General features: G+C 41.9%; 1 long non-coding RNA gene across 1 annotated transcript; it reads left to right on the forward strand.

Annotated features, from left to right (window-relative positions):
• Window positions 1-612: 612 nt before the first annotated feature.
• On the forward strand, window positions 613-1,517 carry LOC116541734. The gene is made up of 2 exons (XR_004264919.1): window positions 613-855; window positions 1,189-1,517. It is a non-coding gene; the product is annotated as an uncharacterized LOC116541734 (long non-coding RNA).
• Window positions 1,518-6,737: the final 5,220 nt, after the last annotated feature.

A 6,737-nucleotide genomic window follows, 5' to 3' on the forward strand; every position in this document is an offset into this window, starting at 1 on the left:
CCCTCTGGTGTGACCAGTCACGGCAGCTGTACACCCTGTCAGTCTTTTCTCGCTTCTGTGCTAGCTCAAATCATCCTCCCATAAATATCTTAAGAGAAGAGCACAAGTCTGTCAGCTCCCACTGCACTGGTTTACAGTATCCTTCTATTAGAAATCCTTTGAAGTCTCCAGCCCCCAGATAAGAAGTATTGCGCACGACATCTGTTGCACACAGCCCACCTCCTTGCCTCAGTGACCTAATGGGGGTGGACCCCTTTTCTGTACACGACCCTCTAGTACTGTGCATGGCATGGACCCCTACTGCCCACGGCCCACCTCTCTGCCCAGGTGACATAATGGGGTATCCCCCTTGCTTGTGACTTATGTGATTATGGATGCCCTATCACTAAGCCTACAGATGATGACCTCACTCATGACCCTGTCCCCTGTTGTACCTAATAAATACAGATGCTTCTGGGCATTTGCAGGGCTCGCCAATCTCTGTTCACAGGTGGCGTGGCCCCCTGAGTCCAGATGCTTTTCACTTCTTCAGTGTCCTGTCTCTTCTCAGATCCTGCATCTCAGCACAGCATAAGGGACACCCTACGACCCTGAGGGGCCCTACAGCCCTACAAGAGACGACTTAATTTATGGGTCTAGAAAATAAACATGTAAATACTTGCTTGTTAATAATTTTTTCTACCTTAATTTTTACCTTTAATATTTCAGGATAATATTGGACTTAATTCTCTGGGACACACAAACATCCTGCATACGTATACTGACAACAGACATTTTATATGTAAGTGAACTATATGGGTGAGCCTCTGCTTTCTCCCTGTTAGCACTGTTCTTTAAGAAGTTAAGGCTAACCAGGTCTATAGGTTTTTTTTTTTTTTTTTTGTTTTTTTTTTTTTTTTTTTTTGAGACGGAGTTTCACTCATGTTACCCAGGCTGGAGTGCAATGGCGCGATCTCGGCTCACCGCAACCTCCGCCTCCTGGGTTCAGGCAATTCTCCTGCCTCAGCCTCCTGAGTAGCTGGGATTACAGGCACGCTCCACCATGCCCAGCTAATGTTTTGTATTTTTAGTAGAGATGGGGTTTCACCATGTTGACCAGGATGGTCTCGATCTCTTGACCTCGTGATCCACCCGTCTCGGCCTCCCAAAGTGCTGGGATTACAGGCTTGAGCCACCGCGCCCGGCCAGGTCTATAGGTTTTAATGGGAGATGTCTTCTAAGTTTTCAAAGACCAGATGTTCTTGTTATACTGATAAAAACTTACTTTAAAAAAAAGGAATTGATGATGTTCAACGTTATTCACTTTGAACAAATATGTCATTTGTTCATACTTGGTTTCTCAGTATTTCAATACTAACGCATGTTTTAATGATTGGTCTTTAGAGGGGTGAGCACTCCCCTGGAGATATATCACAATTGGGAAAAAATAGTTTGAAAATACATTATTTGCCCTTAAAAAAGGAAATTAACTCCATGGTGCCTTAAGGTTACATTTGCAATCAACTTTTTTACTTCTTTCTGAGTCTCTTTTTGCCTTTTGCCTTCTTGGCTCTAAGAATAAGCATAGGCTGATATTAGATAGGTTTATATCATTAGGGATACCATTTAGCTGCAAGTAATGGAAAAATTTATGCTCATTTAACCAAATACAGGTCTATTTTTCTCCCATAACAACTCCAGAGAGAGAAAAATCGAGGCTAATGCAGTGGTCCTAGGGTGCCGTCCATTGCCAGTCACCTCCTGTTTTGCTGCTCTGCTGTCTTTAGCATGCTGTGGTTTTTAGGGACCCCAAGGGCGTAGACCTTGCTCCAGATAGGAAGATGAGCAAGGGCAAAAAGCAACAGACATGAGTTAGCTGAGTCCTTTTTGTAAGGAAGCTACTAACTTCCTGTAGTATCCTTCCATCAATAACTTACTATCCTGAACTGTAGCATATGAGCACTCCATGTGCTACAGGCGGGTATACCAGGAAATTAGATTTTGTTATTTTTAAAAAACAGCTTTATTGAAGGGATCCAAGATGGCCGAATAGCAACAGGTCTGGATTGCAGTTCCCAGTGAAAATGCAGAGGGTGAGTGATAACCGCATTTCCAAACGAATTTTTACTGCCCACAGACCAGGAGATTCCTGGGCGGAAAAGCACCGTGAGCCCCCAGCACAGCTGTTTCAGCCAGCGCAGCGGGTCTCCACACAAAAACTCACACAAATCCGGGTGCCTTTTCAACTGGTGACTGGAACGCCTGGGAGATAGAGTCACCCATTCAACTGAAAAAAATGGGGCTGAAACAGGGAGCCAGGTGATCTGGCTCGGCTGGTCCCACCCCCACAAAGACCAGCAATCTAAAATGCTCTGGATTGAGAGTTTCTGAGCAAGCATAGCTGGACCCGGGACGGTCTACCTCTGTGAGGGAAGGGCATCCGCCATTACTGAGGCAGTCCACCACTACCGAGCCATTCCGCCATTTCCGAGGTGGTCCATCATTACTGAGGCAGTCCGCCATTACAGAGACAGCCTGCCATTACAGAGGCAGACTGCCATTACAGAGGCAGACTGCCATTACAGAGGCAGACTGCCATTACAGAGGCAGACTGCCATTACCGAGGCAGTTCTAACTATACCCCTATAAACAAAACTGCAAGGAGGTTCACACAGCAGCTGGGCAGAACCCATGGCAGTTCAGCAACATCTCTGCTGGCAGATTGTGACTAGGCTACCTCCTTGCTGGGCAGGGTATCTCTGAAAAAAGGCAGCCACACATCAGGAACTTATAAATAAAGCCCCACATTCCCAGGACAGAGTGCCTGGGAAAAGAAGGCAGTTATGAGTTCTGCTGCAGCAGACTTAGACATACCTCTGAGCAGCTCTGAATGGAACAATGGAGCTCGCAGCTCAGCACTTGAGCTCCTATAAAGGACAGACTGTCTCCTCAAGCAGCTCCCCAACCTCCATATATCCAAAGAGTCATCTCATAAAGGAGAGCTCAGGCTGACATCTGGTGGTATCCTTCTAGGACAAAGATAATAGAAGAAACTAGCAGCAACCCTTACTGTTCTGCAGTCACTGCAGGTGATCCCCAGGCAAGCAGGGTCTGCAGTGGACCTCCAGCAGTCCTACAGCAGAGGGGCCTGACTGTTAGAAGGAAAACTAAGAAACAGAAAGAAATAACTTCAACATCAACAAACAGGACATCCACTCAGAGACCCCATCTGAAGGTCACCAACTAAAAAAAGACCACAGGGAGATAAATCCACAAAAATGGGAAGAAACCAACATAAAAAGGATGAAAACACCCAAAACCAGAATGCCTCTCCTCCTCCAAGTGATCACAACTCTTCACCAGCAAGGGAGCAAGACTGGATGGAGAATGAATCTGATGAATTGACAGAAACAGGCTTCAGAAGGTGAGTAATAAGAAACTTCTCTGAGCTAAAAGAACATGTTCTAACGCAATGCAAAGAAACTCAGAACCTTGAAAAAAGGTTTGACGAAATGCTAACGAGAATAAACAGCTTAGAGAGGAATGCAAATGAGTTGATGCAGCTGAAAAACACAACACGAGAACTTCATGAAGCATACACAAGTTTCAATATCCGAATTGACCAAGCAGAAGAAAGCATATCAGAGACTGAAGATCAACTCAATGAAATAAAACGAGAAGGCAAGATTACAGAAAAAAGAATAAAAAGTAATGAACAAAGCCTCCAAGAAATATGGGATTATGTGAAAAGACCTAATCTACATTTGATAGGTGTACCTGAATGTGACGGACAGAATGAATCCAAGCTGGAAAACACTCTTCAGGATATTATCCGGGAAAACTTCCCCAACCTAGCAAGGCAGGCCAATATTCAAGTCCAGAAAATATACAGAATACCACAAAGATATTCCTCAAAAAGAGCAACTCTAAGGCACATAATCATCAGATTCACCAGGGTTAAAATGAAGGAGAAAATGCTAAGGGCAGCCAGAGAGAAAGGTCAGGTTACCCACAAAGGGAAGCCCATCAGACTCACAGCAGATCTCTCAGCAGAAACCCTACAAGCCAGAAGAGAGTGGGGACCAATATTAAACATCCTTAAAGAAAAGAATTTTCAACTTAGAATTTCATATCGGGCCAAACTAAGTTGCATAAGCCAAAGAGAAATAAAATCCTTTACGAACAAGCAATTGCTCAGAGATTACATCACCACCCGGCCTGCTTTACAAGAGCTCCTGAAAGAAGCACTAAACATAGAAAGGAACAACCAGTACCAGCCACTCCAAAAATGTACCAAATGGTAAAGAGCATCAACACAATGAAGTGTTGCATCAACTAACAGGCAAAACAACCAGCCAACATCAAAATGGCAGGATCAAATTCACACATAACAATATTAACCTTAAATGTAAATGGGCTAAATGCCCCAATCAAAAGACACAGACCGGCAAATTGGATAAAAAGTCAAAACCCATCAGTGTGCTGTATCCAGGAAACCCATCTCACATGCAAGGATACAGAAAGGCTCAAAATAAAGGGATGGAGGAAGATTTACCAAGCAAATGAAGAGCAAAAAAAAGCAGGAGTTGCCATCTTGGTCTCTGATAAAACAGGCTTTAAACTAACAAAGATGAAAAGCGACAAAGAAGGACATTACATAATGGTAAAAGGATCAATGCAACAAGAAGAGCTAATGACCCTAAATATATATGCACCCAATACAGGAGCAAACGGATACATAAAGCAAGTTCTTAATGACTTACAAAGAGACTTAGACTCCCACACAATAATAGTGGGAGACTTTAACACCCTACTGTCAACATTAGATCAATGAAACAGAAAATTAACAAGGATATCCAGGACTTGAACTCAGACCTGGACCAAGCAAAGCTAGCAGACATTTACAGAACTCTTCACCCCAAATCCACAGAATATACATTCTTCTCAGCACCACACCACACCTACTCTAAAATTGACCACATAATTGGAAGTAAATCACTCCTCAGCAAATGCAAAAGAATGGAAATCATAACAAACCATCTCTCAGACCACAGTGCAATAAAGTTAGAACTCAGAACTGAGAAACTAACTCAGAACCACACAACTTCATGGAAACTGAACAACTGGTTCTTGAATGTTGACTGCATAAACAATTAAATGAAGGCAGAAATAAAGATGTTCTTTGAAACCAATGAGAATGAAGACACAACATATCAGAATCTCTGGGACACATTTAAAGCAGTGTCTAGAGGAAAATATATAGCAATAAGTGCCCACATGAGAAGCAAGGAGAGATCTAAAATCAGCACTCTATTGTCAAAATTGAAAGAGTTAGAGGAGCAAGATCAAAAGACCTCAAAACCTAGCAGAAGACAAGAAATAACTAAGATCAGAGCAGAACTGGAAGGAGATAGAGACACAAAAAACCCTTCAAAAATCAATAAATCCAGGAGCTGGTTTTTTGAAAAGATCAACAAAATAGACAGACCACTAGCCAGATTAATAGAAAAGAAAACAGAGAAGAATCAAATAGATGCAATAGAAAACAATTAAGGGGATATCACCAGAGATTACAAACCACCATCAGAGATTACTACAAACAACTCTATGCACATAAACCAGTAAACCTGGAAGAAATGGATAAATCCCTGGACACTTGCATCCTCCCAAGCCTAAACAAGGAAGAAGTCAAAACCCTGAATAGACCAATAACAAGGGCTGAAGTTGAGGCAGCAATTAATAGCATACAAACCAAAAAAAGCCCAGGTCCAGATGGGTTCGCAGCCGAATTCTACCAGACATACAAACAGGAGCTGGTACCATTCCTTCTGAAACTATTCCAAACAATCCAAAAAGAGGGAATCCTTTCAAAATCATTTTATGAGACCAACATCATCCTGATACCAAAATCTGGCAGAGAAACAACTAAAAAAGAAAACTTCAGGCCAATATTCATGATGAACACAGATGCAAAAATCTTCAATAAAATACTGGCAAACCAATTGCAATAGCACATCAAAAAGCTTATCCATCATGATCAAGTAGGCTTCATATCGGGGATGCAAGGCTGGTTCAACATACACAAGTCTGTAAACCAAATTCACCACATAAACAGAACCAAAGAAAATAACCACATGAATATCTCAATTGATGCAGAAAAGACCTTTGACAAAATTCAACAGCCCTTTATGCTAAAAACTCTCTATAAACTAGATATTGATGGAACATATCTTAAAACAATAAAAGCTATTTACAACAAATGCACAGCCAATATCATACTGAATGGGCAAAAACTGGAAGCATTCCCTTTGAAATCTGGCACTAGACAAGGATGCCCTCTCTCACTACTCCTATTCAATATAGTATTGGAAGTTCTAACCAGAGCAATCAGGCAAGGAAAAGAAATAAAGTGTATTCAATTAAAAAAGGAGGAAGTCAAATGTTCTCTATTTGCAGACAACATGACTGTATATTTAGAAGACTCCATCATCTCAGCCCAAAATCTCCTGAAACTGAGAAGCAACTTCAGCAAAGTCTCAGGATACAAAATCAATGTGCAACAATCACAAGCATTCCTATACACCAATAACAGAGCCAAATCAAGAACAAACTGCCATTGACAATTGCTACAAAGAGAATAAAATACCTAGGAATACAACTAACAAAGAATGTAAACGACCTCTTCAAGGAGAACTATAAAGCACTGCTCAACGAAGTAAGAGAGAACACAAACAGATGGAGAAACATTCCATGCTCAT

This window comes from Sapajus apella, unplaced genomic scaffold (assembly GCF_009761245.1).
Source record: "Sapajus apella isolate SASKATOON/1434 unplaced genomic scaffold, GSC_monkey_1.0 scaffold4, whole genome shotgun sequence".
NCBI classification, from domain to species: Eukaryota; Metazoa; Chordata; class Mammalia; order Primates; family Cebidae; genus Sapajus; species Sapajus apella.